Raw genomic sequence first — 14,090 nt, 5'->3', positions numbered from 1 at the left:
AAAAACTAACGCAGAATAGATTAAACTGAAATTGGAGCTGTGCAATTTGCAAAGGTCAGATTCTTTAAGCGACTTTTTATAGCTAACTAAAAACTGTTTCAACTGCTTCTTCAAACTGGAAATATTGTCATTGAATAAAATATCTGATAGATTTAAAGAAGGAAACAAGAAATTTAATTGTGAAACCCAATTATACTTGGTATTTACTGCATTACGACTTAATTCCAACAGCTTTAGAAAACACAGCAACGGGTATCTGTCGGGCGACATAGCTTTTAATTTATAAATCCAGTTACCAGCAAACTTGAGAAGAAGATAACTAATGTGTACCACACCAAATTCCAAACGCACGGCAAAGTTGGGCGTACAACGCGGTAATCCAAGCAAACGCTTGTAAAAATTTAGACTACATGCATCCAACGTGTTGCTGTACCTGAGCCCCCATATATGGGCACCATACAATAATACGCTCATCGCAATGGCTTCATTCAGTTTAACCCTGGAATCCCAACAGATTAATTTCGATGCAGCGCAAGTATTTAACACAGTTCCAATAGCCGCATTTGTTTTAGATACCGCATTTTCAGACGCTTTTAGAAAAACCCCAGAATTAGAAAATAAAACCCCCAAGTAATTGTAATTAGAAACTTGTTCTATCAAATAACGCGACTATTGCTGTAAAACATTTTATTTTAAATTTAAACATATTTAGTTATTATCACCTTCAATATACACCCCTCCCCTATCCCTACAACGCTCCATGCGAATTTACCATTGTTTGAAACAGTGCTGGAAGTCTTTTTCTGTGAGCTCCTGCATGACGCGTGCTGCTTTTTCTTTCACAGCTTCAACGGACTGAAATCGTATTCCTTTTAATGCAGATTTGACTTTAGGGAACCGATAAAAGTCACATGGGGTCAGGTCAGGCGAATAAAGCGGATGACCCAAAAACTGGGATGTTGTACTTGGCTAGAAACGTCTTGACACGACAATGCAGTGTGAGTCGGCGTGTTGATGGAGAACCCCGTGACTTGTTCTTCCACAAATCGGGTCATTTTTTTTCCTTACTCTTTCACGGAGTTGAGCAAGCATCTCACCGGTAGTAATGTTGATTAATTATAATCGATATTTTCATCCGTTTTGGACGTGGAAGAGCGACCCGGGTGGTCATCATCTCCCACGTCTTCTCGGCCATCTTGGAAACGCTTGAAACACTCAAAAACTTGCGCACGTGATTGACATTCATCGCCATAAACTTCTTTTAATAAAAGATAAGTTTCAGTAGCGGTTTTATCAAGTTTCATGTGAAATTTCACCGATAATTCGTTGCTCTACTACATGTGTAGTATATCATGTTTTCGGCAAAACGAAACTAACACCTCTTACACAAACGACGGTTCCGGTCAGACAGATTTCTCTACAAACACGTGAGACGCTGGCAATCAAAAGAGAAGGCTTTATACGCTGCACAGCTGTCGGTCGTTAGGATTTGGCGCATGCATAGTTCTTCTGTAGCAGCATCAGTCTCGTTAGTTGATAGGCACACCTCGTACAAACATTGTAAACTGGTTCCAATTATTTCTGAGTAAGAACTATTTAATTAAATATGATTTTATAAAGTTGTATCATAATTAGAGAGGTAATTTATAAAGGTAATTAAAATCAGATGATACATGAGGTTTGCCTCTTATTATGTTTATGATAACATGTTTGATGTAAACGATCGCATCCTCCCAATGAATCAAAATAATATCCATTCAAATGATTATAACAAAATAAAACTTCATTTTCTTGTATGGTTAACGTTTTTATTTATTTTGTAACGTATTGCATTTGAAAGAGCGTTTGTAAATGAATTATGCAAATTGAATCTACTTTGCTTTTAATATAGCAGTAAAAAAAAACTCTGCCATCTCGATTACAGCCAAGCTAAATTGCTAATTTGATTACGAAAACATGTAGTGATTTAATGTTTGTAAATGAAAAATTATAATTTTATTTGGTTGTTACAGTTTGGGGTTATAGTTGTTTGATTATTTGACTAACATGGCTGTTGACAAAAGAAAACTTTGAGAAGTAATAAATAATATTTTGGGTGGAAAGGATATTAAATCTGATGTTTGTTTTTTGTAATCGTCAATTGGGCCCATTTTTATTCAAAATTTAGCGAATAAAGGGTCTATTATTATGTGTAGGTTTAGTGAAGAGACTAAAAGGTGTCGCTAAAATAGTATTTTCTCTTTAAATGAGAAAAACAACAAGTATTTGCTTTAAATTGCGGTTACTCACTCACTAGCGATGGTCTAGTACAGATCTCTCACCTGGAACAAACCAAAAACAGAGAAAATTAATTAATTTATTTAAATTAAATAAATTTTTTAAATCTTAAACTAAAGATAGTTAATTAGTTAAAGATCATGTTAGTACATTTTATTGTATCCCTTAAGCGAGTTTGCATAAAGAATTTGCATTTAGACAATCAGACTGCGTTGAAGGTACTGTATTCATGTGTTTTCCCTTTCAAACTTGTGTTAAAATGTTCTAGGAGATTGGAATAGTTGGCTGCTGACGGCTTAGATTTCCTCGAAGAACTGGACATATGTTGGCAATATCGGAAGACTTGAATTTCCATTAACGATTCGCAGCCACTCGCTGAAAAGTGGGAACCAAAAAAGAGAACCCGCTATACTAATTTTTTTAAAAGCGCGATTACAACATATCACAAGGGATGAAATAGCTTTTTTGAACTTGTACATGCTCCTGATGTTTCATTCCAACTTAACACATTGCTGACCGCACGAGTTGCAACTGAATATTGTTGAATCACTGTCTGAATCTTCCAAATTACTCTCTGAATCGCTTGAAATTATTCTACGAGTAGATCATATTTCCTGATTTGATGTCCCCATCATGGATATCAAAATTGTCTTCTGAATATTCTGAAGCCAGTATCAAGATGAAATTCATTAAAAGCATCTTCAATTTCCTGGGACATTTTATTAAGTTAAATTACAAAATAGATATGGAGTTGTTATGCTCAATACAAAAATTGTAAGACTGGAATTTTAGATGTCCATGCTATCAACTGTAATCCAATATGGCGAATATTTTTTGTGAAAATTTCATGAACCGTTTATCAGCATTATTTTTAGCAATATCTCTTTCTCACCTCCTAATTATTTTACTCTCTATTATTTAAAAAATATAGTGATAATATATAGCAAGGGTGAGCAACCCTTTTTAATCAATGGGCCAATTTAAATTTAAATTATTTTTGGCCGGCCGCACAAAGATTAACTCTAATTAATAATTTACGAAACTTCGTACGAAACGCATCGCGTCCGTATTGCATGTTTGAACAAGTCACCGACAAGTGTGTATCTCGTCACAAAAAAATCGCGCAGACGCATCGCGTTCGTATTGCATGTTTAAAAACGTCGTCGACAAGTAACTCGCCATAAAAAAGTATTTCGGTTTAGTATGTACTACCATTTTATTATAATTAATTTTATAACAATATATTGAAGGGGAGAAAGTCGATGAAATAAATTCAATTTTAGAAATGCTTGGCGGGCCGCGTGTTGCTCATCCTTGATATATAGCGATCAACGAAGAGAAGCGGGCATCAAAATATATAAGTACTTAGTATACTTAAAAACCATGTATTCAGTACTCCATTGCATTGCATTGCAAAACAGAGAGATTTCCCCCAATGGTCGGCAATATGTTAAGAACAAATTTCAGGATACGTATTGATGTATTACTTCAAGAAAAACGTGCAATAATTAAAATAAATATTGTTCTAAAGCGTTTTTATTTTGCTATATGTCAGTAGTTTTCGATGGAACTACAAGTAATTATTTCAATAAAAAAATTATGCTATTTACGATATATATTGTTTATTAAATGATACGTATTTATGAAAGTTGTAGAGAATAGAGAACTGTTAGGCGATGGTCAACTTCTCTCGTCTTCCGTCAGGATTTATTCCTTAAAATTTACGAGTGCAAGGACTAAGGTATCAAGAAAGGCCGTTCCATTTTTGTTGGGTACTATAGAGAATCATGGAGTCTGAAATGAGGTAAAACTCAAGTAAAAGTAAAGTAATGGCGTATTCTATCAGGCGAAGCTTGTTATGCTTCGAACTCAAACTTACGAGGGTCGTTTGAAAAGTCCGTGCAAAAATAAAAACTACTTAATTTTTTGGGGTAAACCTTTTTAATTTTTCAACATAGTCTCCTTTTAGGCTTATACACTTCGTCCAACGCTGCTCTAGTTTGTTGATACCTTCCGAATAATAGGATTTGTCAAAGACTGAAAAATAGCCATTCGTTTCTGCAATCACCTCCTCGTTTGATTAAAATCTTTTTCCCGCCAGCCACTTCTTCATATTTGGGAACAAATAGTAGTCCGAGGGAGCCAAGTCTGGAGAATAGGGGGGATGTGAAACGAGTTGGAACCCTATTTCCATTAATTTTGCGACCACAACTGCTGAGGTGTGAGCTGGTGCGTTGTCGTGATGGAAAAGGACTTTTTTGTGGGCCAATCGTGGGCGTTTTTCTTGCAGCTCGGTTTTCAAACGGTCCAATAACGATGAATAATATGCACCTGTAATAGTTTTACCCTTTTCCAGATAGTCGATGAGGATTATTCCTTGCGAATCCCAAAAGACAGTCGCCGTAATCTTTCCGGCCGAAGGAACGGTCTTCGCCTTTTTTGGCGCAGATTCCCCCTTGGTAACCGATTGTTTAGATTGTTCTTTGGTCACAGGAGTGTAGTGATGTATCCATGTTTCATCCACAGTAACGAAACGACGCTTAAAGTCCTGCGGATTCTTCTGGAACAGCTGCAAACCGTCCTTGCAACACTTCAAACGATTTCGTTTTTGGTCAAGCGTGAGCAATCGCGGCACCCATCTTGCGGATAGCTTTGTCATGTCCAAATGTTGATGCAAAATATTATGTACCCGTTCATTCGAGATGCCCACAGCACTAGCAATCTCATGCACCTTCACTCTTCTGTTATCCATCACCATATCATGGATTTTATCAATGATTTCTGGAGTAGTAACCTCAACAGGGGCGTCCAGAACGTTCAGCGTCACTTGTGCCCATATGGCCACTCCGAAAATTTTGAAACCACTTATAAACTGTTTTAATCGAAGGTGCAGAGTCACCATAATGTTTATCAAGCTTCTCTTTAGTCTCCTGAGGCGTTTTGCCTTTCATAAAGTAGTGTTTAATCAATACACGAAATTCTTTTTCGTCCATTTTTTGAAAATCACTCGACTTCCTCGATTCAAACGAATGCCAAACACAAAGAAATAGACCGATCTGGCTGAAACTTGGTTTGTGTTCTTCCAAGAGATGCTACTAGCTAAACATAACCTCGATACGCGCCAGTGGTGCTATCTCTCTGACTTTGCACGGACTTTTCAAACGATCCTCGTATCTACAAATTTATGAAATTTTTTCTTTTATATTCAGTTGTCCTTTGATACAAATGATTATATTTAGTAATAATAATTACGTAAAATTATACATATATTTTTTTTATTTCTCAGTGAAGTGAACAACAGACGTAACTAAATATTTTTAAGCACTATCTCAAAATATTTCCTTAAATATTAAGTGAGATATTTTAATTTAAAAAACAATGGTTTTTGCTGTATTTGGACGTATTTTATTAAAGTGTTTTGATATATTGAGTAGAAGGTGCGTTGAAGTTAACGTTAAAGAAAAAAAGTGCACGATTCGATGAAGCTATAAAAGAGTTATTTTAAATAAAATCCATTTATTTTTTCGTCACTTCATTAAAAAGTTTTCTACAGTCTACCAACTGGGTTTTGATTAAAATAAAAAGTAAAATATAAAAGCAGTTTTTCTATTGCTTTTTTTTTCTTTATTATGTTTTCCTTTTGAAGCCAAACACAGAGGAAATTGTTATTTGATTAATATCTACAGACTTTTTAACTTTGTGGGTGATAATTCTCGATGAGAGAGGTTTTAAATTTGTTACCACACATTCCTAGTTCAATTTCAAATTTTAATTTAATAAAATTTAGAGACAATAAGTTTTTAAAATCGATTTTCTGCAATTTTTCACCAACTTACTGAAAACATTAATTTTATCTTGAATGCAACAATAAAAGATTTTGGATCAAAGTTGGTGACAACAGTTCAATGGGACACTCCTAAGTCACGCTTAGCTTGAAAGTTTTCAGGGCGTTTTTGCAAGGATTCACTTCTGTAGTTGCCGTCAAACCGCTGCCAAACAACTGGAAAGGGCCTGGCCAGCGTGGAGCAAACTCCTCTCCTAAAGATACACAGCGTCGAGACCTATAAACATACGAATCTGCTTCACTTTTTGAACCAAATAACTCTTCATTGAAGAAAATAGGTTTACGAAACGATAATTTTAAATGATTGCAAAACTTCCTCTTAATAAGTGTCAGAACAGAGCTCACTTTAATGGAACGTAGGGGAGCCTTAACCCTTTCACCTTACCAAATTTTATCAAAATCGAGCTAAGATTTACAGAGTTATTAGTAATAATAATAATTTTGGAAGGGGCCTCACATACATGGTTTACTCCTCTCCCATTCGATGTACAGCGTCGAGACTCCCAAAAAGCACATCTACATAAAATTCCAAATTGAATGACACCTCATTCATGAAAATCGGTTCACGCGTTTAGGCGCTACGTTGTTTACAAAACAGGTAACAACAACAACAAGAAGAAGAAGAACAAGAACATTTTCTGAAAATGCGGTTTTTGCCCATTTCCAGCAACGTATTTCTCAAAATCTATTTAATCTATGTTGTTGCAACAAAATTACAGATGTAAAGAAGGATTTTCCCTATATTATAAAGAAAATATGACAATTTTATCTTTTATAGAAAAAGAGAAAAAAATTGTCAAAGTTAGGTGTTTTTCAACATTACGCTTTTTCGTGCCGTTTCTGACGATCAACCCTTTATACAACTGTCCTATCAGACAGTTTTAATACAATTTACACGGCCGATCCTTCTTTAAAAACCAAAAACACCGACTTTTTTGCTGCTGATATCTCTCTTTTTATCCTTTACGATCCTCGATCAATACTTTTACCTTCAAGAACATGCATCTTTTCTTAAAAGAAAAGCGGTGACGATAGGGGAAGATAAAGATGAACGAATCAGAAATGGATTCACACCACTTTTACAACTTCGAAGCCCGATTAAATACATCCAACTTCTAGCAGAGGACGTTTACAGCCTAATTTTGGAACCCTCACTCAAGGCTAAATAAAGATAGCAAAAATAGCAAACTATTTCGCAAGTTATCACAAGATTAATAAGACAAACGATCTTTAAAATACATAAAAATAATTCAACAAAACTATGCTCCGAACTTACTTAAGCAAAAATCCGGATTAAAGAAGTGAGGTTCTGCTAAGCATTCCAAATTTTACCTAATCCTTAATCCTTAGCAATAAGATCTCCAACAAATCCCCACATAATGAACTATATCTTTGTATCCAAAGATGATCTTTTTTTCTATCTGATAATGATCCAACATCTTATCCTTCCACCATAACCATTTGTTCTAGCATATTTCCAATCAAACCTTGATTAAGACGACTGATGCCACAATAGCCTCGGGATTATCATAACTAATCCACGGAATGAAATTATATCAATGGACTTCTATTTCAAATATCTGTATTGTTATTTTCTCTAGATACGCATTCGCTAGTTGTTTATTTGCAGTTACGAGGGTCGTTTGAAAAGTCCGTGCAAAGTCAGAGAGATAGCACTACTGGCGCGTATCGAGGTTATGTTTAGTTAGTAGCATCTCTTGGAAGAACACACACCAAGTTTCAGCCAGATCGGTCTATTTCTTTGTGTTTGGCATTCGTTTGAATCGAGGAAGTCGAGTGATTTTCAAAAAATGGACGAAAAAGAATTTCGTGTGTTGATTAAACACTACTTTATGAAAGGCAAAACGCCTCAGGAGGCTAAAGAGAAGCTTGATAAACATTATGGTGACTCTGCACCTTCGATTAGAACAGTTTATAAGTGGTTTCAAAATTTTCGGAGTGGCCATATGGGCACAAGTGACGCTGAACGTTCTGGACGCCCTGTTGAGGTTACTACACCAGAAATCATTGATAAAATCCATGATATGGTGATGGATGACAGAAGAGTGAAGGTGCGTGAGATTGCTAGTGCTGTGGGCATCTCGAATGAACGGGTACATAATATTTTGCATCAACATTTGGACATGACAAAGCTATCCGCAAGATGGGTACCGCGATTGCTCACGCTTGACCAAAAACGAAATCGTGTGAAGTGTTGCAAGGACGGTTTGCAGCTGTTCCAGAAGAATCCGCAGGACTTTAAGCGTCGTTTCGTCACTGTGGATGAAACATGGATACATCACTACACTCCTGAGACCAAAGAACAATCTAAACAATCGGTTACCAAGGGTGAATCTGCGCCAAAAAAGGCGAAGACCGTTCCTTCGGCCGGAAAGATTATGGCGACTGTCTTTTGGGATTCGCAAGGAATAATCCTCATCGACTATCTGGAAAAGGGTAAAACTATTAAAGGTGCATATTATTCATCGTTATTGGACCGTTTGAAAACCGAGCTGCAAGAAAAACGCCCACGATTGGCCCACAAAAAAATCCTTTTCCATCACGACAACGCACCAGCTCACACCTCAGCAGTTGTGGTCGCAAAATTAATGGAAATAGGGTTCCAACTCGTTTCACATCCCCCCTATTCTCCAGACTTGGCTCCCTCGGACTACTATTTGTTCCCCAATATGAAGAAATGGCTGGCGGGAAAAAGATTTTATTCAAACGAGGAGGTGATTGCAGAAACGAATGGCTATTTTTCAGACTTGGACAAATCCTATTATTCGGAAGGGATCAACAAACTAGAGCAGCGTTGGACGAAGTGTATAAGCCTAAAAGGAGACTATGTTGAAAAATAAAAAAGGTTTACCCCAAAAAATTAAGTAGTTTTTATTTTTGCACGGACTTTTCAAACGACCCTCGTAGATGATTCGTATTTATAATAACTAGTATGAGCAATTAATTAGAATGTATGCTATAAAAACATGAATAATTTCTGTTTTTACAAAAAATACAGAGTATTACTTTTAAAATATAAATGTATATTTTGGTCCAGCACATTGTACATTTGCTGATTTAAAAAACAACAACGAAAATCTAAGGATATTGCAAATAAATCTTAATTGTGACAACAATTAACTATAAATCAAGAGTCTGAATTCAAGGCTAGTGACAATTCTAAACAGCACCTCAATGTGAAAATACAAAAACCCTTCTTCTACTAGAAAGCATTTCCAATGGAGGAAGATAGACAATGGTGCCAATTACGTCTGAATTAAGACTAAAAAAAGAACTAAGAGCCCCAAGTTCATTCATCGCGTTATTTTGGGATTTAACCTGCCCATTCACTTTGAATGATCGTACACTTTTTCCACATTCTTTAAAGAGTCGTTTTTTTATACTTTAAATTTAATTTGTAGCTATTTATAGCAAACTGAGAAGTATTTAAAGAAATTACACCAAATCTAATTAATGAATCAGATACTCTATTTAATTAAAATAGTTCATTATTCATTGTAACCTAACCCGAAATTACTAGAGATCTTTCTTTCACCGGTTTTTTTAATTCAGAATTTTCCGAATTTCTAACATCTTTTAAATTCTTTTTAAGATTAGATACATTCTTAAAAGAGTAGAAATTAAGCTTTAAATTACATCTTAGTATCGAGTGGAATTTTAATTATAATTTGTATTCTTTTTAAAAGATTACTTACCTAGTTGCAGAGGTTTAATTTTAGACATACCTACGAGGGTCGTTTGAAAAGTCCGTGCAAAAATAAAAACTACTTAATTTTTTGGGGTAAACTTTTTTTATTTTTCAACATAGTCTCCTTTTAGGCTTATACACTTCGTCCAACGCTGCTCTAGTTTGTTGATCCCTTCCGAATAATAGGATTTGTCCAAGTCTGAAAAATAGCCATTCGTTTCTGCAATCACCTCCTCGTTTGAATAAAATCTTTTTCCCGCCAGCCATTTCTTCATATTGGGGAACAAATAGTAGTCCGAGGGAGCCAAGTCTGGAGAATAGGGGGGATGTGAAACGAGTTGGAACCCTATTTCCATTATTTTGCGACCACAACTGCTGAGGTAGGTGTGAGCTGGTGCGTTGTCGTGATGGAAATGGACTTTTTTGTGGGCTAATCGTGGGCGTTTTTCTTGCAGCTCGGTTTTCAAACGGTCCAATAACGATGAATAATATGCACCTGTAATAGTTTTACCCTTTTCCAGATAGTCGATGAGGATTATTCCTTGCGAATCCCAAAAGACAGTCGCCATAATCTTTCCGGCCTAAGGAACGGTCTTCGCCTTTTTTGGCGCAGATTCCCCCTTGGTAACCCATTGTTTAGATTGTTCTTTGGTCTCAGAAGTGTAGTGATGTATCCATGTTTCATTCACAGTGACGAAACGACGCTTAAAGTTCTGCGGATTCTTCTGGAACAGCTGCAAACCGTCCTTGCAACACTTCACACGATTTCGTTTTTGGTCAAGCGTGAGCAATCGCGGCACCCATCTTGCGGATAGCTTTGTCATGTCCAAATGTTGATGCAAAATATTATGTACCCGTTCATACGAGATGCCCACAGCACTAGCAATCTCACTCACCTTCACTCTTCTGTCATCCATCACCATATCATGGATTTTATCAATGATTTCTGGTGTAGTAACCTCAACAGGGCGTCCAGAACGTTCAGCGTCACTTGTGCCCATATGGCCACTCCGAAAATTTTGAAACCACTTATAAACTTGTTCTAATCGAAGGTGCAGAGTCACCATAATGTTTATCAAGCTTCTCTAGTCTCCTCAGGCGTTTTGCATTTCATAAAGTAGTGTTTAATCAACACACGAAATTCTTTTTCGTCCATTTTTTGAAAATCACTCGACTTCCTCGATTCAAACGAATGCCAAACACAAAGAAATAGACCGATCTGGCTGAAACTTGGTGTGTGTTCTTCCAAGAGATGCTACTAACTAAACATAACCTCGATACGCGCCAGTAGTGCTATCTCTCTGACTTTGCACGGACTTTTCAAACGACCCTCGTAACTGATGCGCTTCTTAATATATTCCACTTTAAATGAAGCGAAGTTAGAGGTAAAGTACAGGTTAGTTTTCATAACAATAACTTGAGAGGTAATCATTTTAATTAAAGGCTTCATTTGGAATGAAATTAAAAATAAATAAATAAATAAAAATCAGGGAATACTGAAATTAAAAAATGAAATGCCTCAGGAATTTTTAGCTTCATGTTTCATCATTTTCTAAGCGGATATCGGAATTCAATCAATCCGTGAATTACAATTTATCACATTCTCCAATTCTGCAAAAACCAAAAGTTTGAAATTTGTTAGTGAATCCCCATCCTTTTTCTTTTACAAAATTCAATTCCGAGACCACCAATTAGTCTACCTGTTTCATTCAATTCTCTAAGCCCGAATAACCTCTAAAAAATCATTTGATCTACAGCCCTTAGCAAGTATTTAAAAAAGAACAGGTCACTTTGAAAAAAAAAGAAGCACTTTTTTCGAATTCAGAGAAAGTTAAAAGTTGTAATACAGAGTGAATATTTAAATTAGAAATACACGCACGATTGTATGACTAATGTTAAGTGAAAGATCCAAAAACTTTAGAGTAAATCTCATGTTACGGCTATATCTGTGGTGTAAATTAGTTTTAGATTTTCTAAATAACAGCTAAACAAGCGCATGATTTTGAACAAAATTTTCTCCGCAAAGATTTTTCAAGATGGTGGTGTTGACGGTGAGTGATTTTTTTCTTGTTAAAGTATTCAGTTCACGACGTTGTAAGTACCTATTCAAGGTTTTAAAGAGAAGAAAGAACCGCATTAGCTTGAAATTAAAGGAATACTCGGGCTTGTAAAGCTCTTGGGAAGCTGTAACGGAATGATCAGTGTAACTGCTTTGTTCGTAGCTTTAACCACTTCCTACCGCAGCACCGCTCTTACGTGCCTATTCACGTACCTTCAATGTGAAATATCTTCTGTTCCAACGACATTTCAACTCTAATTTTACATGTATGATGATTTCTATACGACTCTCCTAAATACGACTTTTTTAATTCTAAAATTATCAATTCATTTTTTTATAATTATTACCTACTCTCCTTTTTCTCCTCTATCAATCGATGTTTTCTATCAGTCTGTGTGAATGTATCCATGGCAACTCAAAAACAAAATAAACCCAGAAAGTTGTAATTTGAAATTTCGCTTGAAACTAACTAACGCTACAAAACTTCTCGCCAGACTAGTTGACAAACGATCAAAACTTAACCTACAAAACAAAAGACTCTTTTATCTACTGTTACTGCGAACTATTTGGTCATACGGCATCGAAGTATGGGGATCGACTAAGCGCGTTCCAGCTCACTACGCCTCCAGACATTACAGTCAAAAATACTTGGAAAACTACTTAGCGCTCCGTTCTATGTATCTAACCTCACCATCCATAATGACCTCAAAATCCCTTTCATTACAGGTTCTTGCTAACACTCGTTTTCTCAAATTTCATTCCTCTACAGCAGCTCATCCTAACCCTCTCTCATAGAACACCTATCTTCCTCCACATTACCAGAGTAATCCTCTAAGGAGATTGAAGAGAAGATGGCCTCGTGATCTACTCTTATCGTGCGAGCAGTATAGCAAAGCACGTTACTGGGTGCCTTCTCCACTTGTGATTTTCTTTTATTTTTTTGTTATCAGGTACCACATTTGCTTGTTGCAACAACTGTTGCGGTGGTAAGATAAGATAAGATAGTAGACGGGACGGGACCTAGCCCCATGGCACCGCAGCCACAAAAGACTTATTGTGCCAGCCCCTTCTTAGTTCTAGTAAGCGAACCCTCCCCTCCTAAAGAGGTTGAGGAACTTCCCTACTAGTTCTTTTTGCGCTACTATCTCCTTCGGCCTCAACGTTCCAAAGGTTTCATAGCGCAAACGTTCGATTGCAACGCAATCGAACAACAGGTGAGAGGCCGTTTCCTCCTCTTCCTGACATAATCTGCACAACGGCTCCGAGCTGATAAGCCCCACCTTGCGCAGATGCTTCTTAAACCTACCGTGCCCCGTAAATAGGCCTGTAATCAGAGTAATCTGATTTCTGCCCAAACACAGGGTCTCTTTGGATCTTTGCTTACACAGCCAAGGCATCAAGGTCTTGCTGTGTTTAACCCCAGGACACATCACCCAGTTCTTTTCGTGCTCCCTCCAGATCCAATCTCTGAGAGCCGCACGGACCGAACCCCTGGTGACCCCCCAGGACAGGCTCTGGACCAATGAAAGGAGTGTTAGCTCCATTCCTGGCCAGATAATCAGCTTTTTCATTCCCTTCAATACCCACATGACCCGGCATCCATTCCAACCGAATTTTGTTGTGCCGCGCCAGTAGTTCTTGGGCCTTCCTACATTCCCAAACCAGGGAAGAGGTCATTCTGAAGGATACGAGAGCCTTCAGTGCAGCCTGGCTGTCCGAAAAGTTACGAATCTCCCTATTTCTAGGTTCCATCCGCATGTTTTTCTCAGCACATATTTTAATAGCAAAAACCTCGGCCTGGAAGACTGTGGCGTATCTCCCAAGAGATCTTTCAATGAGTACCGCGGGCTTAACCCCATACACTCCAGACCCAGTCCCACAGTCCATCTTGGAGCCATCGGTAAACCAAATGCCTCCCTTCCGTTACTGGTCCGTCCAGTTCACCTTCCATTCAGTCCTCGGTTTAATACACACCTGAAAAGGAGTCTCAAAACTGTATTTAGGACAGATTCTGTCCCCTGCCATGTCAATAACCGGCCCAGGGTCGACCTTATCTGAAATACTCATATGGCCAATGCAAGAGCTGATACGCCTCCATTGACCATTGCTCGCCATTCTGTACGCACTGGCCCTTGCCTCCGCCTGAATAACATATTGAAGCGGAGCCAACTCCAGCAGTAAGTAGGGGTACTACTAAAGGC

The 14,090-nt window shown here is 37.3% G+C and overlaps 1 protein-coding gene across 3 annotated transcripts in view; it reads right to left on the bottom strand.

Annotated features, from left to right (window-relative positions):
* Nucleotides 1–14,090, bottom strand: part of Ten-a (Teneurin-a transmembrane protein) — a 1,628,256-nt gene that overhangs the window by 1,091,432 nt on the left and 522,734 nt on the right. For all 3 annotated transcript variants that reach the window (XM_074139868.1, XM_074139867.1, XM_074139869.1), the window contains exon 3: nucleotides 2,290–2,321. The gene's annotated coding sequence lies outside the window, so the exon portion shown is untranslated. The remainder of the gene's footprint in view (nucleotides 1–2,289; nucleotides 2,322–14,090) is intronic.

This window comes from Rhodnius prolixus, unplaced genomic scaffold (assembly GCF_049639745.1).
Source record: "Rhodnius prolixus isolate KJV_2025 unplaced genomic scaffold, Rpr scaffold_6, whole genome shotgun sequence".
Classification (NCBI taxonomy): Eukaryota; Metazoa; Arthropoda; class Insecta; order Hemiptera; family Reduviidae; genus Rhodnius; species Rhodnius prolixus.
This window is presented reverse-complemented; position numbering and strand designations above follow the sequence as displayed.